The following is a 25,117-nucleotide window of genomic DNA, read 5'->3' as shown; positions in this document are numbered from 1 at the left end:
TTGTTTCAAAAACTAGAATTGTTGTGGCCACTACGTAGAGGTGGGACGGACCCTTCCCTTCCCCCAGACTCGGTTTGGGGGTCCAGACAGATGATGCCATGTCCACACCAAGAGGGTGTGAAAAGTCTTATTATTCCCATAACAAGGCTTTCTGGGGAGGACAGGGTGGCTCCCGAGCAGATCCAGGGAGAGGAGACTGACTGCTTTCACTGGGATCAGGGGTGGGGATTCCATGTTGGCCATACTTGCGTGACGTGTGCTTCCACTGGGATCAGGGGTGGGGATTCCATGTTGGCCATACTTGCGTGACGTGTGCTTCCCTATGGTGCCAAAGGAGGAAACACCCCGGGTTTCGTATCAGCTTGCCCAGATGTGGGGCAGTGCAGGGAAGTGGTGGGGCTTGCCAGTTGTCACCTGTCTCACATCAGTAATGGAGTCAGACTCTTTACTATGAGAATAAAAGACTTAAACACTTTTATGTTTATTAATAATAAAGAGTTTAATGTGTAGCTTAAACTTCCCCCCCATGGTGTTCAGTAACATAAAAAAAAACATTTAAGCAGGTTAAAGATTAGCATAAGGTCTTAGAAAGTTCAAGAATTGAAGAAAGGGAGAGTTCTTCAGGTAGCATAAAGCAGCTAAAAAATATGGTGCAAAAGGAACTTTCAAGCTGGCTCATTCAGAGGGTACTTTACCCAAACATGATATAATCTTTTCTCCATTAAAAGATAATTTTCACTTCTTAAAAAAAAAGTGAACAAGTAGCTCAGTGTATTATCTTTGTTTTGGGCTCCCGAATTTGAGACATGGGAACTCAGTCAGTTGCAGAGGGCTGTACCACCACGGAGGGGTTTGGGGCTTGTCTGTCCCCCGTTAGATTGTCAGTCTCTCTAGGACTGAGACTGTTATCAACCCTTCACTGTTTGCTGTTAAACAAACAGTGGACGGAGGGTGGACGGAGGATGGATGGATGGATGATGGATGGGTGGGTGGGTGGACCGAAGATGGATGGATGGATGATGGATGGATGGGTGGGTGGACGGAGGATGGATGGATGGATGGATGGATGGGTGGGTGGGTGGACGGAGGATGGATGATGGATGGATGATGGATGGATGGGTGGGTGGACGGAGGATGGATGGATGGATGGATGGATGGATGGGTGGGTGGGTGGACGGAGGATGGATGATGGATGGATGATGGATGGATGGGTGGGTGGAGTGGGTGGATGGTGAGTTCATGGGAGTTGCCACTAGGTGGCAGCGTCTTGGGTCCGTGCCGCAAATCTTCGGAGCGGAGGGACGGGGGCAAGGTGGCTGTTGTTGAGGCAGGATCACATCAACCCGTGTGCCCGGACCCCCGTGACCCAGCCCCTCGTGGCTGCCCCTTCATTATCTGTTCTATCCCAGTTCCCAGATTTTTCAGGCCAACAAAGTGGGGGACAGCCAAACCTTCGGCCCTCAGCAGTTATTGAGCTGGGGTGTCTCAGACTCGGGAGCCCAAAATGAAGACAATACACTGAGCTACTTGTTCATTATAAAAAAGAAAACAAAGCGCTATAATTTCCCGTCGCAGAGACTTCACACCTACCCCACGGCCGGGCCCGTTGCCAGGGCTGCGCCCGCTGACCCAGGGCGCCCCGGCCCGCGTGCCGCCGTCTCCCTTTTCCTCCCGGAGGAGTTCCCTGCGCGTCAGCCGCCCTGCCGTTCGGACCCTTCAGCCCGATCTCGCTGCCCTTGCGCCTCAGGCCCAGCTTCCGTGGCTTTGTTTCTTACGCGAAGTGACAGCACTTTGTGAAACCTGCACGTGCTGCGGCCGCCTTCCGGCCTCCGTGGAGCCCGGGGTTTCTGGCTTCTCAGCCCCAGGGCCGCTGCCCGCCCTGCTGCCTCCCGCCCGTGCGCCTCACGTGCGTGCATTTTCACGGCGCTTGAACAGGCAGCTTCTCACGCGTAGGTGGGGTCGCTGCGTCCGGCCGTCCTCCCTCGCGCCCGTCGCGCGCTCCTGCAGGGCGTTCCGGAGACCCAGGCCCCTGGTTCGTGCGGACACAAGGGGCGTTTCCGCCCTCAGAATCTGAGGTGCGCTCAGAGTACGCGAGAGCAGGACGGTACGTAAAATGCTCTGGGTGACAGGAGCTGCGGCTCAAAGTTCCGACGTGGATTACGGCGGCGCCGGGCCTGGATCCGCAAACCAGGGAAGCCAATGGCCACGCCCCCGGCTGGCGTGAAACTTCGGGCGGACGGACGTGGGGGCGCGATGCGGCGCGGGGGGCGGGGCGGCTGACTGGGAGCGTCCGTCGGGCGCCTGGGCGGGGAGCCGCGTCCGTCGGGCCGTCCGGGGAGCAGGTGCTGAGGCCGAGCGGGCGTCCGCGGGGTTGCGGGGGTCACGTGGGTGAGGAGCGGAAGGGGCCGCGCCGAGTGTCCGCGCTCCGGCGGAGATGCCCCGGCTCCGGTGCCCCCGCGGAGGACGAGTGCGAGCCCCAGACGCGGTTACGGGGCGAGCCAACCGCCGTGCAGTTTCCGTGTGGTGTTTGTCTTTTGTGCCATCTTTGCGCGCCCCCGGTTTAGTCCGCGTTCCCCTGGGGCTGCCTCACAGCATCCGTTTTGCCGTGTACGTTACCTCATCTTCAGGCGGCACTTACGGATGAAGGACGTACAGTCGGCCCTCGAACGAACGGGTGTGAAGCGCGCCGGCCCGTTTCCACGTCCGTTTTGTTCGGTCAGCGCAGGACCGCGCTGCAACGTGTTTCCTCTTCCTCGCGGTCGGCTCCGCGGCGGGTCTTGGCGACTTCGTCGCGAGAGCACAGGACGCGGTGCTTGTAGCGCAGAGTCTGTTTCCTTCCGGTCAACACTCGGCGCTCAGTAGTCGGGTTTTGGGGGCGTCGGCTCTAGAATTTGGACCCCCCGGGGCCGGTGCCTGTCTCCCCCACACCGTCTACGTGTCAGCGGTAAAATGTTAGCATCTCTTCGTGACCTTCCTCGCTCCCAGCCGCCCTGCTCCGTCGCGCTCAGCCTCGCGCACTCAGCCCGGCTGCACCGGCCCCGGCTGCACCCCCCCAGGCCCAGCTCCCAGACCCGACACTCTGGGGCCTCCCTGGCCGTCTGTGTGAACGGCCGTTGCCTTGTGCCCTCAGAGCATGCCCCCTCCTATCTATTTGTGCACCATCTTGTCCCCCACCTGCAGCGTCGGCTCACTGGGGGCAGGACGTCGTCTCGTTCGTGGCAACAACTGTCCTCTCTAGCAAAAGCCGCCTTCCGGAGGAGAAGGGGCAGACTGTCCCGCTTCCTCCGGCAGTTCAGCTGCCATGTTGTCTGGGGTGGGGAGTGCGGGTCAGGCCGGGCGGGGATGGACTTCTCAGGTGTCCGGCCTCGCACGGCCTCCCTGCGCTGTACCCGTTCTTCTGGCAGAAGGGGGTACCGAGAGCAGTGACACAGAGGACGCAGCTCATGGCCGTGGCCCTATTAGATCCTGTCCTCAGAATCGTAAAACCCTAAGCCATCAAGTAAAACTCGTAGCAAGACTTCTCATACAAGGGAAAGCAGTTATGTCCAGAGTTCTGAACCATGTCGAAAAAAAAGTCTTCAACATGGTGTTTCAGTGTCTTCCCTCAGGGGCGCCTGATGGCTCAGTCAGTGGAACACGCGACTCTTGATCTCAGGGTTGTGAGTTCAAGCCCCATGTTGGGTGTAGAGATGACTTACAGGAAAAAAAAACCTTCAAAAAAGAAAAGAAATTAAAGGGGGTTTTGTTCACCTGGATGTGCTTAAAAACTTTAAAGAAGGCATTAAAGGATTAAAGAAATTACAGCGTAATGCAAGTACGGGGATGCTATTGGAGGGTGCAGGGTCCTTCTCAGTTAACTACACAGCACGATACTGTTCCGTCAGCCGATCTGTCCTCACACCAGTCAGGACATAAAATAATTAGCCAGGAGTTGTTTAAAAATCTGAGACATTGTGAAAAGTTACCATTCAAAAAACAAAAAAGCACCTAAAATTCCCTGAACTCTCTTGACCTTTTGTAACGACTACATTACATACTTTCACATTTACAACGGAATTACGCTCCGAACTGAATTCAAAATATTTTAGTCTCTTTTTTGGAATTTCATGCTCTTTGCAGCTTTATTGAACAAAAGGAAAGAAAAGTAGAAATACCAGGAAGCCATAAAACATGCTTGTTTTTCTACTTTAAAAAACCCCAGCAAACCTGAGCCATCCTGCCACGTTTCGCTTCCTTGCCACTAGAAGGTGCTCACAGCACCGCTGAAGGGAGGTTCGCTGTTGGATGTCAAACCCCGCCGAGAAATCCATGAAATATTTTTGAACAATCAACTGACAGTAGTTTGATTTAGGGAGAGAACATGTGAAAGGTCTGTTTTTGGTCTAATGGGAAAACAACTAATCATCAGCTTTGTTACTACTGTTCAATCCAGAACAGGAATATGAAGAAGGGATGTGTACCAAGAAATGATCTCTTGTCTCTGAAATGTAGTCAAGTAACCCGGGGCGCGTTCTCGAACCCGTGACAGTGCCTCCTGACGTTCACACCAAGGGAAACATCGGACGGGTGAGCAGAGAGGAATGGACGTTGTGCTCGGACTCTGTGACGGTAAACATTACCCCAGACGATGGGCTCCAGATAAGGTCGTGTTCGTTAGCACTGTTTTCTGGTTGTGTGGTCTTGAGAAACAGACGTGACTTGTGTGGCTCTCCGTGTCCACACGACAAGGGCAGGTGGTGATATCGTGGAACAGCAGGCCAAGCACGCAGACGAGTGTCCAGCACGTAGTAAGGACTCACAAAATACTCGCCCTCGGAACCGTCATCCTAGTTGTCTGTATTTTCTGATTTTGTGAGTATGCGTGTGTTAATGTTATCGTCCCGAAAGATAATAAACTTCTTGTTTTTGTGTTTGTTTGTTTGGATAGGTCATGTGGGGAAAGAGGGAATCGGATTTATTACCGTGGATAAAAATAGTAAGTGAGTTCTCGTTTACCCAGAAAGCTAGGTAGTCGGGTCTTTTTAATGTCTAATTTTCTAGCTTTTCTGAGCAAGAACTCATTTACCATCCACGGATTCTTTCCGGCATGAAGTTCATTTGCATCAGTTCAGGCTGAAAGGTAAAAATTGAGCATATTGGGATATAGTAAAAGTGCAGAGTACGTCGTAGGAGTAGAAAGAGGCCATTAAAAAAGTCACAGGGACACCGCATGCCACAGCCCCTCCGAGGTACACCAGCGCTTTGTTGGGGGCACAGACACTTTGGTGAGTGTTTGGGGGTGTGGGGGTCATCGCTTTGCAGAAGGAAGGAGTCTGGTGCTGCTCTGTGAGGAGGAAGATGAGAGGATGGGGGTGTGCGCAGGTCTGCGTGGACGTGTCCCCATCATTGTGGGCTGTGCATGACGGACCCCGTGATTCTGGAGGTCTGAGTCCTCGGCTTGGCAGACATAGCATGTTGGGGAGCAGGACTCCTGAGACATGGGGGTCACGAGAGCATGTACCCTTCCAGAAAATCATAGACATTTGGACACCCCCAGTGATGGAACTCGGGCTCGAGACAGATCTCACAGGACAGGGCTGAGGTGGGCCGGGCGCTCCAGTGGTCGCGTGCGGATTACATGAAGATGGGGATGGGGGGCCAAGTGCAGGTGGGGCGAGTGTTGGGGAACGGGGAGAGCAGTCATTGTGCTGGTGAAAACTCCCACAACATTTGTGTCTTCATCTTTTATCCTTAGTATTATGATAGTCAGCTTTTTTAAACTTTATTTGCGTTTGCTTTATGCAGAATGTACTCTGGGCCCTGAGCTTTTGCTTCTTGGGTTTCTCCTAGGATGGCTGATTCTTGCGTGTAGCCGTCTCCTCCAGCTTAGGGACAGTCTGCTTGTCTTCAGTCAGGATCGTCTCCGCGTGGCAGGGAGAGCCCGCGTGTGGCTTCGTCCGACGTGAACCCAGTAAGTTCTGCACCACATCCTGTGGGTTTTGTTCACCTGGATGTGCTCCATGACCAGAGAGCCGACATCGAAACCCTGAGGTTCAGCATGACTCTGTGTTTTTACGCACATGCAGTAAGAATTAGGCACTCTTTCTGGGGCCCCCGACCCTGTGTCTACCCCACCCCTGACCCTGTGTCCCACCCCTGACCCTGTGTCCAGCCCCCCCACCCTGTGTCCCGACCCCGACCCTGTGTCTGCCCGCCCCCGCCCCGCGGCACACCTCCTGCTGCACGTGTGCGCTGCCAGGACGGCAGACCTGGCTTCTGCAGGGTGACAGCCTTCACAGAACTGGTGGCTTTTCGGGATCCGCGTACCCTTGATGGCCTGGGCGGTTTCACGTGTGTCAAAGTGAACACGAAGATTTGAACCTCTTGATTTGCATGACTCTGTGGGGTTTTCTGGGTCAAGTGAACAGCAAACCATTTTCGGAGCTCGCCCCGGGCGGCTTACGGGAAGCCGTAATAGTCACATTTCGTGGAAATGCAGAGTCTCTGGTGTCATGCACTTCCAGTCAGCAGCTGCGTGTGTTGTCCGACGTGGGGTCAGCTGTGTCCCCGCTCACGGGAAAGTCACTACCTTTGGGGGAAGTCCTTTCCATGTTTGAACACTTCCGTGCTTACGAAGTTCTGTGTATTACACTGAAATTTTCTTCATTGACCCAACAAGTACTGACGAGGGGTCTGCTCTGTCCCGGGCCGGGAGGCAGGGCATCCTGGCGTCGGTCACACTTAGCCTCCAGTGCGTGCAGAGCCCAGGGGAGTACGAGCCTGTGCACTGCCGCGTAGGGCTGTGGCAACGCCAAGTGTAGGACAGTGGCCAACACCAGGAGGGAAAGTCATGAGGCCTCAGGGTAGAGTGCAGACGCGGGAGGAGTGAGCTCTCGGTCCTCAATGTCTGCCCTGGCAGGGGTGAACGGCGGGAGAGGCAGAAGGCGCTCGGGGTCCGCACCTGTGTGGGGTGCAGAGGCTGGGAAAGCAGGTAGAGCAGAGCCTCCGACTGCGCGGGGTGACCTGGGGCTTTGTTCAGCCCAGCTCGGTCGGTGCTTTCCCATAGGATTTTCTTTTTTTTTTTTTTTTTTTTAGCAGGGGAAGTGGGAGAGGAAGAAGCAGGCTCATAGCGGAGGAGCCTGATTTGGGGCACGATCCCATAATGCCGGGATCATGCCCTGAGCCGAAGGCAGACACTTAACCTCTGTGCCACCCAGGCGCCCCTCCCGTAGGATTTTCTTAATCCCATTCTCTCTTCTCGAGCTGACTTGCCCGTAAGGATACAGTATGTAACACGTGCGGTACGTGGACTGATCAACCACTCACGTCTAGGTTAAGGCTTCCTGCGAGCAGTAGGCTTTAGTAGTTAAGATGCTGGGGAGCCCAAGGTTATAGGGGACTTTTGACGGCGGGGGAATGGGCGCTCCTGGTCCCCACGGTGGTTGAGGGCCAACTGTATAAAGCTGCAGGTTCCTGCGACGTCCAGTTCTGCTCCCGGGTACAAATTCTGCCTTCCTCGACACAGAACAACGGTGTTTATGCTGGTAGATCAGTGTTAGCACGGCACAGTGGAGGCTGAGTGCGGGTGAACGGTGGTGGGAGCAGACGCCTTCCCACAGCTGGTGCGGTGAGGGGCTCTGGGGCAGCTCTGTGGGGGCGTGCCAGACAGGCGTGGCAGCAAGAGCAGCCAGCACCCAGCCACGGGGGCAGAGGCCACGGGGCGTGGGACCAGACAGGGGCCAGCTCCTGCGGACACCCGTACCGGCCACTAGGAGAAGGGGAAGCCAGCGGGGGGGCCACCCAGGAAGAGGGATTTGCATGGGTGTAGAGTTCCAGTAATTACAGGAAGCAGAGACTGCTGTTACCATGGCCACGTCCGCGGGTCTGTGCGCATTTCTGGAGCCGCGTTAACACAGGCTGTACTACAAATCACATCTCTGCAATTCTGTGCTTGAGCTATTTTATGCTGGGTGAGGTCAACGTTAACCACAGACCTCAGCGGCGGAGGGCTTGCGTTCTAACAGTGTTCCAGCTCCCAGTCCGGGATTTCTGCTGCTCTTAGAAAAGGATGAGCAGTGTCTTCCTGCTTAGCTTCCAGTGACTCTCAATTATATTTCACTAAAATATCACAAAGACACATTTAAGGTCGGACCCAGAGACATCATCTCTTCGGAGACGTCATTAGAATCTGCAGGGAGAGGAGAATCTCTTTGACAAACATCACATTGGATTGACGTCAGATGAAGCTGAGTGCCGCGTGGGGCACCTGGCTGGCTCAGCATGCACCGTGTGCCCGCGATCGCGGGGCTGTGACTGTGAGCCCCACGCTGGAGGTAGAGTTTACTTGAAAGAAAATCAGTGCCACTCATGCCATCATCTGGCCAGTTTGTGTCCATTCTGCCAGAAAGAGAGCGCAAGGCGTCTCCGGGTGCTCTGATGAGCTTCAGACTTAGGCGGAATTACCACGGGTCTCAGCAAAATAGGAAGTGGGTGTGTCAGGCCTGGGCGCACATCGATGCTGCGTTTTCTGAAAGCTTGCTTACTACCCTTTGACTCATTCCTCATAGAATCTTGCTCAAGATGGTTATTGACTCTGAACTGTCCAAAATTTCCTTTTTTTTCGTTTTTTAAAAATTAGAATGATGACTTATTTTCAGTTTTTCTATTAGTCTGTGTGATTTTTACAAATAACTCTGTCGATTAAATAATGTTTTTCATTTGGAAGTCATTTGTTCAAGACAAGAAACAAACATTTTTTACAGTTGCCGTTTGCTTTTTACAGCCTCCTTATCTATCTTGACCTCTGTGTTCTTACGGACACGTGTCCTACCCTCTTCCCTCCAAGACCTGGCAGGGGTCAGGCTGGACAGGCAGAAGCGCTAACCAAGTAGCTGCTGCTGGGGGAGGGAGCCCAAAAGCCAAAGGCAGCCTGGGATGGTCTCGGTGGAGAGCAGGAGGGACGGCGAGAGCCGTCGGAGCGGGGGTCCGTCAGGAAGCATGAGGGGTGGGTTGCATAGCAAACAGGTCCACACAGGGCTTCCAAAGCAACTCAGGACCAGCAAGGATGGCATCAGGCTGTCGTGTCCAATTCCGTGGCCGCTGGGCGCGTGGGCTCCTGAGCACTCCACAGGTGGCTAGCACCCCTGAAGAATTGAATTTTTAATTCCAATTTCATTTTAATTAACTTATATTGAAAAATTTAAATTGAACCAGTGTAGAATTTTTTCCCCATAACATACAACCCTATGGTTTTGATAGGGTTGAATCCGTTAAGCGTTGAATTGCGGTGTCGTCCTGTGCATTTTGGGCAGCTGGCTTTTCTCACGTTCCACACAAACACATCACCAATCTGGCCGGTGTCAACAAAATGACCTAAATGATGTTTCCTACACACCAGTGTGACGTTGTCATGTGATTATCCGGATGTTTCTGCAGATAGCACAGGTTATAGTGATATCTATGTAAATTGGTAAGTAGGTGGACATACTTACTATTTTAATTATAATTATATGATTCTAATTTTAAATTTAAGAACTGACAAAATTTTAAGTTTAAAACTAGGGCATACTAACGATGGAGAATCAAATGGACATGCAGAAGCCGGTCCCACAACCAGAGCAGAAAAGAGAAGAAAATAAGGGCTAGAAGAAGATACGCCTCAAATTTCACAGTGAGCGGATATTGCCGTGTGTCATGACAGAGCGAAACGAAAAAGCTGTTTCCTTGATGTGTACATTTTCTCTAAAATTATAAAGTACATGACAGGAGGGACATTTTCTGCAGCTACGTAGTGAATTTGATGTTTCCTCTTGGTAGTCACAAAAGTTTTGAAAAGAATAAATCAGTTCCCTGAAATCAGAAATAAATATCCAATAAAAACGGTTAAAAATTACGTTTAACCACATCTGAACATACAATTTAGCTGAATGTTAAGTGGCTTAGATTCTTGCTCAGGAAAGGAAATCATCTCTAAAGTTTGTTTATTATTTTTTAAAGTCATCTCTGCACCCAAGGTGGGGCTCAAAGTCATGACCCTGGGATCAAGAGTCACACGCCCTCCTGACTGAGCCAGCCAGGAGCCCGGAGAAATCACTCTTAGATGGCAACACGGTAAAAGCAATTAGTACCTCAGTTATGGAAATGTTGTTATAAAATTCTTAGGAAAAGAGTAAAGATCGTATTTTACAAAAAGTCCACTATCTTCAGTGGCGTCACCAAACCGTTGCCCATAGAGCACAAGTGTTCTTAAAGAATTTCAAAGATCAGTTGATTTAAAATTTGTAAGATTGCAAATTTTTTTGTTTTGTTTTGTTTTTTAGTTTTAGATGAGTTGTGCCCAGTTAATACTTTGGGTATGTTTTGTCTTGAAGGACTTCCAAATTTATGAAGAAGTATTCTTAACTCACAGACTACAAAGTCAAACTCTGACATAGATGTATTTGAACCTTTTAGGACTATCAAACAATCTCAGATAAATATGAAGAATATTAGTTTCTATTTAACAGCTTCAGTTAGTAGGTTAAAAGTGTAGATTTATAGGAATTTTAAAACAAGAGACTAATGTTTCCCTCACTGCTTTGTTTCACCAAGTGATCCATATTGAAAATATTTTTTACTCAGTTTTCTGAATCAGGTTCATGGAAAGTGTCGTGGATAGTTACTAAAATTTTTCAGTCCGTACATACAAATGCTACAAATCGGCCCCACTGGATGGAACTGTTGCAGGAAGTAGAAGACACCGAATGGGACGGTCTTGTGTTGTTTACCAATGTTCGTTGGTTGACTTGTAGAAGATTTTTACAGAGATTTAGATTATTGTTAACTCCAATTCAAGATTTTCTTTTTTTAAATAATTTTTTTTTAATTTGAGTATAGTTGACACACAATGTTACATCAGTTTCAGGTGTACAACATAGTGATTGGACACGTTTACACATTGTGCTGTGCTCACCTCAATGTAACTACCATCTGTCACCAAAAACACTATGATAATATCACTGACTATGTTTCTTGTGCTGTGGCCTTTATTCCTATGACCAGTCAAGATTTTCTTGAAACAAGAATGTTTGCTGAATGTTCGATAATCAAAGACAAAACCTGGCAGCATGATTTCTGTGTTCTCACTCATCCCACACTGCGTATGAGCAAGCAAACCGTGAAGCTCCAAGCAACAGAAAAGCTTCTTTGTAACCTAGCTCTATACGTATGAGAATTAACATGGATATTAAATTTTTCATAGTACAAGTCAATAATGGCTGTACACATTTTTCTAACATGAATGAATATGTAGAATATTTTAACCATAATCAACAGTGTTATGTGATTGGCTGAAAAAAAACAACAAAACCAGAAGGGGGTGCCTGGGTGGCTCAGTTGGTTAAGCGTCTTGACTCTTGATCTCAGCTCAGATCTTGATCTCAGGGTCATGAGTTCGAGCCCTGCACTGGGCTCCACACTGGGTGTGGGACCTACTTAAAAAAAAATTAAACACTTTGTTATTAATAAGTTTAGAGTTGCTTTTCTTTTGTTTTACCCCCAGCTTTGTTGAGATGTACTTGATGTGTAGTATTGTGTGAGTTTAAGGTGTACAACGTGGCGATTGTGCACAATAAGGTTAGTTAACACATCCATCCCTTCACTTACTTCCTTTTTTGGGGTGGTAGGTGTTGAGAACATTTAAGATCTACTCTCTTAGTGACTTGCAAGCATATTATACAGTAATTTTTTGTTATTAGAGAGAGAGTGTGTGAGTGGGGGGAGGAGAAGAACCGGGGGGGGGGCGGCGGGACAAACAGACTCCGTGCTGAGCACGGAGCCCAATGCAGGCCTCGATCTCACAACCCTGAGATCGTGACCTGAGTCAAAATCAAGAGTCAGGTGCTCAACCGACTGAGCCACCCAGGTGCCCCAACAATACAATATTGTTAACTGTGATCCCACATTGCACATCAGATCCTTAGAATTTATTCATCTTATAACTGGAATTTCATACCCTTGTACCAACATAGAATTGCTTTTCAGTGTATGCAGTGAACTGTCATGTTAGTGAATTGACTACACTTTGACAGACATAGTTTTGAAATTGTTATGCTTTTTTTTTTAGGGGGGCCAAACATGAGAGTTTGTTTTACTGCATGCCATTTACAGAAGGAAAAACATTTCTGAGAACTGTAAGGTGTTGTGCAATCATCAATCAAGCTAATTATTATTTTTTAAAAAAGATTTATCTATTTATTTTAGAGGGACAGAGCATGCATGTGCAGGGGGTAGGGGCAGAGGGAGAGGGAGAGTCTCAAGCAGAACCCCCNCCCCCGCCCCGCCGAGGATAGAGCCTGATGTGGGGCTTGATCTCACAACCCCGAGATCAGGACCTGAGCCAAAACCACAAGTCAGAGGCTTAACCGATTGAGCCACCCTCAATCAAACTAATTATTAACTGTACACTTAAGATAGGTGCACATATAATCTAAAATTTAAAAACTAGTTCAAAGAGAGTGCATACAGATTTTAACATGAGCTTTTAAATATAGTTATTATTTGTAGTTCTGTGTTGTTAAGTGTTTCAGATGTACTGCTGAAAAGTTGCTCTTTATAAATGGCGCTGAGGGTAATGTCAGGTTATAAACTGTGAAAACTATTTTAATGGATTGGAAAGCTAACATTATGATATTCAAACTTACTTGAATCAGTTTTCAATTCTCACTTAAATTAAGTTTGATATAATGTTAATAGTCTATAAAACATGTTTTGTTGCCAGCAAAAATCAGTGGAATTCAGGCTGTCCGTGTATGAGATCAAATCTCTGAGTAGACCCAGATGGCCAGACCTGGAACTAAGGCAGGTTAGTGTTTAATCAAGGTACACGCCATCCTGCGGGAACCTTCTCTGTAACCTTGTCTTTTGAGCACAGTGCACACGAAAACTGGTAAGAATTGGACATTTAGTTCTTTCTGAGATACACTGCGCTTGCCTGTTGTCTGGTCATATGAACCAAACATCTCCCATAACCTCTCCTCACTGACAGCCTCGTGTCTGTCGATCTCATTCCTGAGAATCCCTGTAGGCACATTAGCAGTGGTTTCATCTATTGTGAGTGAATCAAATTCAGTTGACCACTTCATGGTCTGCACTGTCCACCGGAAGTACAACAGCACTTGGTGGCAGGAAGGTCATATTTCCACACTCTTCCAGCTTGACATGTCCACCGGGATCGAAAGGTATAATGGTCATGCCAGCAATGGCTGGTTCTTCTGAAGTGGGAGCTAACCTGTGACATGTTGTGCAAATCTGCCATTTTTTAGCATAAGTGGCAATGTTGTTTTCTCACATTGAACAGTCCAAAAAATAGCAATTCGCCAGTTTTCTTATATAATCCTAAAAACTGTAGCATACTGCTGAACCCACAATAAATTCATTCAAATATGAAGAACATATCCAAATCTTATAGGGTCCGTGATTGTGGAGAACGCGGTTCCTTGTTTGATGTTGGCGATACAGCCTTCCAGACTGAACTGCAAAGCATCATCACAACTGGATATGCTTTTCCCTTAAAGTCAAATCAATTTTTAGAAAAGATGAGTAAGTTTTATCAGTGTGAATATGAATATTAAAAGATAATAAACCTCATATTTGGTTTAGTTATTTGAAAATTTTAAGTATGTTTGGAAAAACTTGGGTATGTGAATCTACTTTTTCAACTATGAATTTTTAAAATCTAATACAGTTCAAGTATTTTGATGTAAATTTTGCATCTGGGAAACTCTTTGTCTCTCCTTCTGTCCTGAATGACAGCGTTGCTGTCAGAGCATTCTTGAGTTAGATAGAGTATTCTTGGCTGCAGATTTTCCCCCGTTCAGCGCTGTGAATATCTCATGCCACTCTCTTCTGGGCTGCCAAGTTTCTGCTGAAAAACCCCCTGCTAGTCTGATGGGGTTTCCCTTGAATATGTCTTCTTTTGTCTTGCTGCTTTCAAAATTTTTTCTTTATCACTACTTTTTGCCATTTTAATTACATTATGTTGTCATGTGAATCTGCTTTTTTTTATTTTGTTGGGGGTTCTCTGTGCCTCCTGGATCTGGATTTCTGTTTCCTTCCCCAGATTAGGGAAGTTTTCAGCTACTATTTCTTCACGTAAATGTTCTGCCTCCTTTTCTCTTCTTCTTATGGGACTCATGTTATACCAATGTTATTACATTTGATGGAGTCACTGAGTTCCCTAAGTCCGTGCTCATTTTGCTTAATTCTTTTTTCTCTTTTGTTCAGCTTGATGACCTTCCATTACTCTTTCTTCTCAGTCATGAATTTGTTCCTCTGCTTCTTCTAGCCTGATGTTCTATCAAGAGTGTTTCTCATTCATTTATTGAGCCCTTTTCTCTGCTATGTTATTCCTTATCTCTGTGTTATGGGTCTCACTTAGGTCTTCCACCCTTTTCTCAAGTCCAGTGAGTATCCTTATGATTATTACTTAAATTCTCTATCAGGCATGTTACTTATATCTGTTTCGCTTACATCTCTGGCTGTGACCTTGTCTTCATAAATTTCTTTGTTTCCTCTTTCTGTCTGCCTCTGTCTATTTCTGTGTGTTAGGAAAGTGAGCTGTCTTTTGCATGTGAGGGTAATGACCTTATGAAGAAGAGGTCCTGCAGTGTCGTGTCCCCTATTCCCCAGGGCCTGGCACTTCGGGAAGTGTCTCCAGTGCGTGCTGCATGTGCCCTGCTGTTGTGTCCTGGCCACTTCATTCTTCAGGCCAGTCGTCTTCAGAGGCTGTTTGCCTGTGTGGGCAGTGTCTGGTCCCTGACCTGAATGTGGCAAGTTTTAACTAAGTGTGCTCTGGTCTGTTGTGAAATGAGGCCTGTTGCCCTGCAAAACTCCCGGGTTGGGAGACATGGTGTAAGCAAGGGCTTGGGCCAGTCTTCTGGGGGAGGGGCCTGCTGCGGTGGGACTGAGGCAAGGGTGACTGGGTGGAGTGGTTCCACTGGGGTGTGGGGGTTGGGGGGGCTTGGGGTAAGCAAGTGTTGGTGGCTTATGCTAAGGGGTGGAGGAGGGAAATGGTGCCGGCGAGTTCCTTTGTTCCCAGAGGGGTCTCTGTATGAACACTGTCTCTCTGGGAACTCTGAGATGAACACATAACCTCCCTACTGTGTGCCCCAGGCACTCTTCAGACAGCTGTTTCCCCACTTATGTCCGCAGGCTGTTTGCTCTGCCTTCTCTCCGGGCTCTCCCAAGCCCAGCCCGCTGACCTTTAGAGCTCTAGGATTGAAGCCCCCTCTGGTTGCAAGAACTCATAAAAATCAGCCCCTCTCTTTTCCCAGCAGGTGGGCTCCCCTGCGTGCTAGTCTGTCTTACTCTTCTCCATAGCCACAGCTCCCTCCCTACCGCGGTGGCTCTTTCTTCCCCGAACTGCGTCTCTGCACTTCCTACCTTCTCCAATGTGGCCCCTTCTCTCTCTTTAGTGGGGAGTTTGTTCTGTCTGTCTTCAGGTCGATTTCTGGGCTATTTAGGATGATTTGGCAGTTATTTAGTTGTGTCCATGGGACGAGGTGAGTCTAGGGTTCTCCTACTCCACCATCTTCCCAACTCCTAAATTTAGCATCTGAATTGAGATGTGCCATAAGCATAAAATACATATGGATCTTGAAAATGTATTAAAAAGCAAAATATTTTTGTACTGATTACATGTTGAAATGATAATCTGGATATATTGAGTTAAATAAAATATGTAATGACAATTTCACTCTTTTTACCTTTTAAAAAATATGGCTACTAGAAAATTTTAAATTCTGTATGTGGCTCACATATTTCCATTGGACAGCATGAGTCTGAGGCTCTTGTCACAATCTAGGAGTGTCTGTAATGCACCTTTTGTACATACATGGGTGTGTAACCAGAGGCAGAGCGGACAGTTTCCACCTTTACTTTCCACTGCGTTATCAGCTCAGAAGTGAGGTGCAGTATTGGGCATGTTTAACAATTGGCTGTTGGGGTAAAAAACCCTGTTTTGTAGCGTTATCCAGTTTCCATGGTGTAAATTCTTCCATTGTGGCCCATTTCAAGCTACCAACTGGACATCCCTAGGAGATGGGAGGAAATACTTAGGATCGACCCTCGCCAGCAGGCGGCGGCCAGCTTCACACCGCTAGTCAGGACTAGCTGTTACTCCTCACTGTTTCTGCAGTCTTGTGCACCAAGTTTGCCAACAGTAAGTGTCTGGCTTAAATATTTGTCGAATGGATGAATGAGTGCTCTGCCGGCTACCGATCTCCTGTTGTTAACGGTTTTTTCTGGATCCTTTAACTGTTCTGGAATGTATGTTCCTCAAGGGTAGATGCAGGAAGCGTTCTCCCCCTGGGCCGTCGCGGTGAACCTGTCGTGCTGTCCAGATCCTCCGCCCGCGCAGTCACTCGCTGCGCAGCTGTGGAAGTGCTGTCTGCTGGTGGCGCTCGGGAGACCCTCCGCGGGGCCCATGAGGAGCCAAAAGGCGTCATGTCTGAAAGTGACGCCCCATCACCCACCTGCACACAGTCTGCATCTGAGGGTCCGTTTGCCAGAGAAGGCAACCTACAATGGCCATGTTAAAAACAGAAACGGAAAACAACAATAGCATTGCTCTCGTCTCTCAAGGTCCTTTTGTTTGTTACTTCTCAGCTGTTTTCTTCCATGTTGGTGACGGTGAGGGTCAGATGTTACCACTTCCTGTGCCTTCTGAGAAGTGACAATTACCAGCAAGGTGAGCCACGAAGTTATCTCTGACGTGTTCCTGAGAATCAAAGCTCTCATTGACTTTTCAAGCCTGTCTGGGAACTCCTCTGTCCTTGAATCTTCAGGGTGGTTTCGGTTTGATTGTGGCTTAATGGAGCACTTGCCGCCTTAAATTACGGAGTCTCAGCCTTTTGCAGTTTCTGGGAAGCTCTCAGCCACTACTTCTTTATATTGGATTTTCCCCGTCTCTTTATTATCTCTTTCTGGGTCTGGAATTAGACAAAGTCTCCATGTCTAATGTGTTCGTTTTCCTGTTTCTTCATCTCTCGGTGCCGTGGTCTCGCACTCTCCACGGGTTGTGCGTCAAGGTCATTGACTCTCTCACTATCTCTTCATTAGCAGTGCAATTATCTCATTAAGGTTTTAATTTCAGTAATTATTTTTCAATGTCGGGAAGTTCTATTCTGTCCTTTAACAAATATGCCTGTTTATTTTTTATAATTTCTTGCTCTTTACCCATGTGTTCAATTCCCTCTTTTATTTCTTTTTTTAATTTAATTTAATTTTAAATTCAATTAATTAACATATAGTGTATTACTAGTTTCAGAGGTAGAGGTCAGTGATTCATCCGTTGCATGTAACACCCAGTGCTCATCACATCACGTGCCGTCCTTCATGCCCATCCCTTGTTACCCCTTCCACCCATTCTGTAACCCTCAGTCTGTGTCCCGAGTCCAGAGTCTCTCGTGGTTTGTCTCCCTCTCTGATTTTGTCTTGTTTTGTTCAATTCTCTCTTCTATTTCTGTAAGCATGTTAGATGTACTTCTTTTATATTTGAGGATTCTGGGTGTGTTGTGACCCTTACCTGGGGGCTCATGTCCACTGGGGTGCTATCAGTGGGTTTTTGAGGCCCACTTTGAGGATACATTCCTCCAGAAAGAATTCAAATTTGCTTCTGTCAAATGTACTCTTACTTTATGTCGCTGCGTGATGTTCCGTGGTCCGAGCGTGACTTATTTAATTGTCGCTCTGCTGACAGGCATGGGGGAGGGACATGAAGTGTGTACTTCCTCTCCTCGGGACGGGTCCCACTGCGAGTCTGTTTGTCGCAGGTGTGGTGGCGGTTGCTGTGAAACCCTGACACTGCGGACCACGTTCCCTGCGACCAGCCAGCGGGTGACACTGACGTAGCCTGACAAGCACCATTCCTCAAACAGCTGCACTAAGCAGGCGTTCTGGAAAGTGTGACACAGAACTGCTGTATCTTTATATCTGACGGCACTGACCTCTCGTGATAAGCGCCGACGTTGCTGAGCTCTGTGTGCCGGACACTCTTCTCGGAACCTCACGAGTATCAGCGCAGTGAATCCTGACGACACTCTTCAGAGCTGTGTGCCCGTTCTGCAGCTGGGTGTGGATGGGTGCAGATCGGGCCGTCCGCTGCAGGCGCCCCTCTGTTGCAGAAGCTGGCACGGGGACTTAGGGCCACGGGATCTCTTGAGGCTGAACGGCTCTTGAGGAAAGCCCGTGGCAAAGGAGGGCCGCAGGATCCAGCAGGGAGAATAGGCTGGGGTCTAGCCTCACCGGATCTGCAGGGGGAAGAGCAGGCGAGGCAGAGGTAGCAGCCGTGGGAGTGAGCTCAGACTCACATCGACCGCGGGTCATGCTCCGGGGTGGGTGGCCGGTGTAAACTGCTCATGGCATTTGGGTGCACAGGGAGGGAAAGAGGATGTGGGGTGAGCACCAATGATGTCTGCTGCAGCCACACGCTAGGAAGGGGAAAGCAGAGCTCAGAGCCAGACCAGCCAGCTGTGGACTTGCACGGCTGGGCCGTGACCTCCGTCCACTGCAACTGCGTTCGTCTACCTCAGGCTCCTGACTCGCCAAGCCAAGTGTGCCTCCAATTTCCTAGACAGTTTCGATTTTTTTGTTCGGAGCAGATTTTATGCCCATTCAGTGCAGAGGTTGTAAGACTATGGCAACCACAATTCTCTCGTTTCTGTCCTCCCAACTTGGCAAGGCCTGTCCGTGCACATTTTGCATTTGCTCAAGGCCAGGACCAAGTACACAAGCCTGCGAGTCAGCGTCTCCTGAGCGTCTGTACTGAACCCCTCTCTCTGGCCTTGCCCAGGGCCACTGAGAGAAGGGCTGGATCCCACAGCCTCTCTTCAACGACAGCAGGCGTGGCCCCGAGAATCCTGGCGTTTCCCTAGGTTCCTCTTCCTACCTCTCATCAGTGGGGGAAATGGTAGAATGAGGGGCGTAGGCATCTGGAATTGATCACTGCAGCTTCTGGATGTCAGACACTCAAAGCTATGCAGGCATGGAGTCGGGGCGGCTGGAAGCTTTGAGAACAGGGAGCAGTCTGCCCCAAGCCCTCCCGCGCACAGACAGCCGTCTAGATGTGCTCTCTCTCCCACAACTTCGCTCCAGCTTCGTCTTTGACCCGTTCTTTTGCTCTGCACAAGCTTCCCTCATCTCAGAGTTGTGTCCTAGTCAGCCCAGGGGCCTGTCAGTCCCAACACTGTCTCCTGTCCGGCTGTTTGGCTCTCGTAAAGACGGGTCTGGTCCTTTAGCCTCCAGCTGGGAGTTAGCCTGCTTTCTCTCCCTGTGCACTGAAACCTAAGTTGGCGGGGGCCACGAGGCGCTCACAGTCCACCCTGCTCCAGAGCCGTGCCCTGGTGGACGCAAGGCAGGCACCCCTGCCGTAGGTACCATGGCACTCAGACTCTGCCAGGAAGACTGATGTCGCGGGATTGAGTGTCGTTAGTGAAATTCACCGTTGTTCTCTCCACTCAGCAACATCGTGAGTGTGTTTAGTATAAACTGTTGACTTTTAATTAGTTCTTACCTTCTCTACCAGATTTCAGTAGTTTGTTCTAGTGATGTTCCATGTTCTCCTGGAATCTTAACTGACCCATTTCCATTTCCCCCCTTATATCTCTCCTTCTCCACCCTTAACTCACAAATCCTAAACAACGGGCAGCTGGTGGGCTGGGTCTGTAGAGTACGCAACTCTAGATCTTGGGATTGTGAGTTCAAGCCCACATTGGGCGTAGAGATTACAAAAAAAAAGAAAAAATCTTGAACACAGGGGTGTCTGGGTGGCTCAGTGGGTTAAGTGTCCGACTCTTGATGTCATCTCAGGTCGTGATCTCAGTGTCGTGGGATTGAGCCCTGCTTTGGGCTCCGTGCTGAGCATGGAGCCTGCTTGGGATTCTTGCTCTCTGCCCCTCCCCCCCTAAAAAAACCCCTGAGCACAATATTAAGGAAATTAAATCCAGCAATGTATAACAAGGATATGACATCATGAGCAAGTGGAGTTTATCCTAGAAATTAAGGGTTGGTTTGATTCTCAAAAATTAATCGGTGCAATTCTCCATATTAACAGAATAAACAGGAAAACTGCATGATGAGCTCTATATGTATAGCTCCCATTTTTTATTTTAAAAAAGCCGTCTGTAAACTAAGAATGGAAAGAAACCGCCTCAATCTGATAAAGAATGCCTATGAGAGATCTGTAATTAATGTCACTCTTTCCCCAAGGTCCAGAATGAGGCCGGGGGTTGTTGCTAATCAAGTCTCTTCATCATCGTGCTAGAGGTCCCGACCTGTACCATAAAGCAAGAAAAAATAAAAGGAATAAAATAGGAAGGGAAGAAATACAATTGTTTGTATCTATTGATGATGTGACAGCTTGCTAAGGAAAACCCAGAAGAATCTAACCAATGACTACAGTAAGTGAATTTAGCAAGGTAGCAGGATAAAAGACCCTTATACTAAAATTGATTTTATTCCCACTTACAACAAATAACCGGACACACAATTTAAAATACTTTTACCAACTGAAGATCTAAATTAAAAAAAAATTACAATAGCATAAAACTATGAAATACTTAGCAATAAATACAATAAAAGATAAGATCTTTGTACTGAAAACAAGGAAATTAAAGAAGGCAAATAGCTGGAGGGCTATACTTTGCTCATAGATTAGAAGACTCAGTAACAAGGAAATGTCAGTACTTCTGAAACTGATCAAAGGTTGAACATGATGCTAATCACAGTCCCTGCAACTTTTAAAAATATATTCACAATTCTAAAAATTATATAAACATTTAAAGGACTCAGCCAAGACAATATTGAAGAAAAACAAAGTTCGAATGATCAGTGCTTGCTTTATTTTTTTTGATATCAGTGCTTACTTTATATTTTTTTAAAAGATTTTATTTATTTATTTGACAGAGAGAGACAGCGAGAGAGAGAGAGGGAACACAAGCAGGGGGAGTGGGAGAGGGAAAAGCAGGCTCCCAGCAGAGCAGGGAGCCCAATGCGGGGCTCGATCCCAGGACTCTGGGATCATGACCTGAGCTGAAGGCAGACGCTTAACGACTGAGCCACCCAGGCGCCCCCCAATGCTTACTTTAAAGATACAGTGATCAATACAGTATTTTATTGTTATAAGGATAGAGAAATAGATGAACAGAACACAGAGTTCAAAAAGAAACCTCCACATATAATACAGTCCAATTGATTTTTGACAAAGACAGTAAGGAAAGCAATTCAATGGGGAAGGGAACTTTTCAATAAATTGTGTTGGAACAATGTTCAGGAAAAAAAAAAATGAACCTTGGCCCTCAACTCACAGCATGTGCAAAAATTAATCTGAGATGAATCATAGTCCTAAGTGCAAAAGCTAATATCACAGCTTCTAAAAGAAACCATAGAAGAAAACCTTTATGACCTTGAGGTAGATAAAGATTTCTTTTTTTTTTTAAGATTTTATTTATTTATTTGACAGAGATAGAGACAGCCAGCAAGAGAGGGAACACAGCAGGGGGAGTGGGAGAGGGAGAAGCAGGCTAATAGCAGAGGAGCCTGATGTGGGGCTGGATCCCATAACGCCAAGATCACGCCCTGAGCCGAAGGCAGACGCTTAACGACTGCGCCACCCAGGTGCCCCATTTCTTAAATGTGATATAAAATGCACTCTACATAAAAGAAAACATTGTTAACTCAGGCTCCATCAGAATTAACATATTCTACTCATTAAAAGAAACTGTTAGTAAAGGAAAGGGCAAGCCACCAACTTGGAAAAAATAATCACAATGTATATAACAGAGGACTCATACCCAGAATATGTAAAGAACTCCCTTAAATCAATAATAAAAAGTTGGGGGGCACCTGGGGTCTCAGTCGGTTAAGTGTCTGACTCTTGATTTCTGCTCAGGTCATGATCTCAGGGTTGTGAGATCGAGCCCTGTGTTGGGTTCTGCGCTGAACATGAAGCCTGCTTGGGATTCTCCCTCCCTCTGTCTGTCCCTCCTCCTGCTTGCCCGAGCGTGTGCTCACTCTCGCCACCTCTCTCTCTAAAATAAATAAATAAATCTTAAAAAATAATAAGTCAATATGTCCGGTTTAAAACTAGAAGATTTGAACAGTCACTTCAGAAAGGTTGATTTCTAAGTAAGAAAGAACATATGAAAATATATTCAACATCATTAATTACCAGGAAATAAAAATTAGAAGCATAATGAGATACCAGTACATACTCAACAGAAGAGGTCAAATTTAGAAAGTGACAATACTAAGTCTTAGGAGGGGTGTTCAGCAGCTATAATTCTCACATATTGCTGGTGGGAGTGTAAATGCTGTAAACACTTTGTAAAAGTTTCGGCAATTCCTCATAAAAACAAAAAATACACAGTTCCTTGTCCAGGTACGTAGAAAAGAAAACAGAAATGAATCCAGAGATTCACAGAGGACTTGAACCAAAATGTTCCTAGCTTCACCCTTCATAAAGGTGAAGAGAGATAGACAGAGAGATAGAGAAGTAACCCAATGCCCCTCAGCAGGATGGAGACACAAATCAGGGTGTATTTATCCAGTGGGGTACTGTTTGTCAGTGAAGACAACGGGCTACTAATACGCACTGGCACGTGGATGAAGCGAAAAGCGTGGTGAGTGAAAGAAGCCGGACAATTCCATTTATGTGAAGTCCGACAAGCAAACCGAAGCCGCCATGATGCCAATCAGAGCAGTGCTTGAGGCTGGGGACAGGGTGTCTAGATTGGCGTTCCCCAGAAAGAGGCAAGAAGGAGTTTTCTGGGGTGATGGAAAGTGTTCTTGATCTCCACTTGGGCGACTTCGAACTGTGTCAACGATGGCCGTCAAGTACTCTCAGGACCAAGAAACCACAGGTAAGCCGCCAGCGAGAAGGGCAAGCGTGCTTGCTGTGGGACAGATCTGGCTGTTACGAGACTTCCTTGTGACTCCTCATTAGCACTTGTCCAGGGCTGCTCTGATGGTGTTATTTGCAAGTTAAAAGTTGCGCACAGACCAGGAAATCCCCGGCACTCACGATGACTTTCATATTTACTTTGGAATCAGAACAGCATGTCCCCTTTGTTTCATTTAACTTTTGCTTTCAGTTCTTGAGTCCTGGGCGGAATGTATCTCTTTAGCTAAAAATGTAACAACTTGCAGTGAAATGGTGTTGGGCTGGGACTGAAGTTCTTACAGCCTTTCCACCCTGTGAAACTCCTTCCAGAGAAAGAGTATTTGTTCATCAAGATTACCCTCAAGGGAAAAGAATGTTTTAAAATTATCTAATAACAGGATATTGAGAACACACCAGTGGTGATCAAGTTTCCAATCCAGGCATGGGGTGAACAGGCCTCTCACGCTGGCTTACGCACAGACAGCGGAGGAAAGCTCGTAGACCAGACAGAAGTGGCCCCATGTGTCTATCTTGTCGTGTCCTCAGGCATTTCCTTGCTTACTTCTGTGTCTGAAACAGTCCTGAGAGAAAATATATTTAGGTAATATGTGGGTGCTGGAAGGAAAAATGGAAGTTTTATATAAGATACTTGGGATAGTCACAGGGTTAGAGGGGAAAATATAAGGTAGATTACAGTATTAAAAAATTGGGTGTGGGTTTAGAATGCAGAAGGCCCAGGAGGACAGACTGACTCTGTTTTTGTCAGTCAACACAGATTTATTGAACACCCACCATTTACAGGTGCCCTGCTGATGCTAGAATAACGTGAACAAAATATATGCAGGCCTTGCTCATCTGCAACTTAGAATTGTTATAGGAAAACAATTCTTGTAAAAAAATCAACAGTTAGGGGCATCTGGGTGGCTCAGTCGGTTGGGCTGCTGGCTCTTGGTTTCAACTCAGGTCATGATCTCAGGGTCGTGAGATCAAGCCCGGCAACAGGCTCCGTCCTCAGCGGGACATCGTCTTGGGATTCTCTCCCTCCCTCTCTCCATCTGCCACTCCCCCTGTTCACACACTCTAAAATAAATGAATGAATCTTTAAAAAAAAATCACCTGTTAAAGTTGTGTGAAATGTTGCAGAGGAGACAGAGAGATCTACTCCAGGCCCTGGAGGGACTGCTCTCAACTCTCACTGAGTCTCAGGCACATGGGAATCCCAGTCCCCTCCGGACTTCTCAGGCCTGGTCTTTTTGTTTTCTTTTTTTTTTTTTTTTTTTTTTTTTTGAGTAGACTCTATACCCAGTGTGGAGCCCAATGCAGGGCTTGAACTCGTGACCCTGAGATCAAGACCTGAGCTAAGATCAAGAGTCCGACAATTACCCCGCGGAGCCACCGAGGTGCCCCAGGCCCTAGTGTTTAAATTGGGATACGTGCTCCCTTGGGCAGGCTCACCAGGTCCGCACAAAGGTTTAGTCTTGGGCAAATGGGAACTCAAATGGTTCTCAGAGAACTGACAGCCTGACCCTTAATTTCCACATGTAGTTCTTCCTAAAACTGATCAGCCTGAAAACAAGAGCTGCTCAGGGGGCCAGGCCTGTCCTGTCTTCTCACCAAGCTTTTCAGAAAGGTGCTCTCTTCTTAAAAGGACAGGCTCACGTCTCACCCGTGTTGGGTTTTAAAACAGCGTATCCCCCTGGGTGTAAAATCTTCCTGGACAATTAGAAATAATTGGTGTTAGTGTTGAGAAAATGAATTACTCTAAAATCTGGATATCGAGGTGCCAGGTGGAATATAAGACATCCAGTTAAATTTGAATGTAAGATAATCAATGAATAATGTATTGCATGGGACAAACTTATACCAAAAAATTATTTATCTCAAATTTATATTTAACCAGGTGTCTTGTATTTTATTTTTAAAATATTTGAGAGAGAACAAGCATGCACAAGTAAGCGGGGTGAGGGGCAGAGGGAGAAGCAGGCTCCTTACTGAGCAGGGAGCCCGACGTGGGACTGGATCCCAGGACCCTGAGATCATGACCTGAGCCGAAAGCAGACGCTTCACTGACTGAGCCACCCAGGTGCCCCATATCCTGTATTTTCATTTGCTAACTCTGGCAACCCTATCTGGGAACAAAAGGCCTGTGGTTTCCAAGCCAGTGATTTCAACAAAATTGAGTTGTCTACTGATAACTAAATAAATTTTGACTAAAGATCATTA

The 25,117-nt window shown here is 47.4% G+C and overlaps 1 long non-coding RNA gene and 1 pseudogene across 1 annotated transcript; one reads left to right on the top strand and one right to left on the bottom strand.

The window, feature by feature from the left end:
• The first annotated feature begins 3,976 nt into the window (after window positions 1-3,976).
• Window positions 3,977-6,473, top strand: LOC121102862. Its single transcript, XR_005834955.1, has 2 exons — window positions 3,977-4,566; window positions 5,830-6,473. It is a non-coding gene; the product is annotated as an uncharacterized LOC121102862 (long non-coding RNA).
• Window positions 6,474-12,821: 6,348 nt separating this feature from the next.
• On the bottom strand, window positions 12,822-13,411 carry LOC121102838 (annotated as a pseudogene).
• Window positions 13,412-25,117: the final 11,706 nt, after the last annotated feature.

The sequence above is a fragment of the Ursus maritimus genome, unplaced genomic scaffold, assembly GCF_017311325.1.
Source record: "Ursus maritimus isolate PB19 unplaced genomic scaffold, ASM1731132v1 scaffold_16, whole genome shotgun sequence".
Lineage (NCBI taxonomy): Eukaryota > Metazoa > Chordata > Mammalia > Carnivora > Ursidae > Ursus > Ursus maritimus.
Note: the sequence above shows the minus strand (reverse complement) of the source record. Positions and strands in the feature narration are given on the sequence as shown.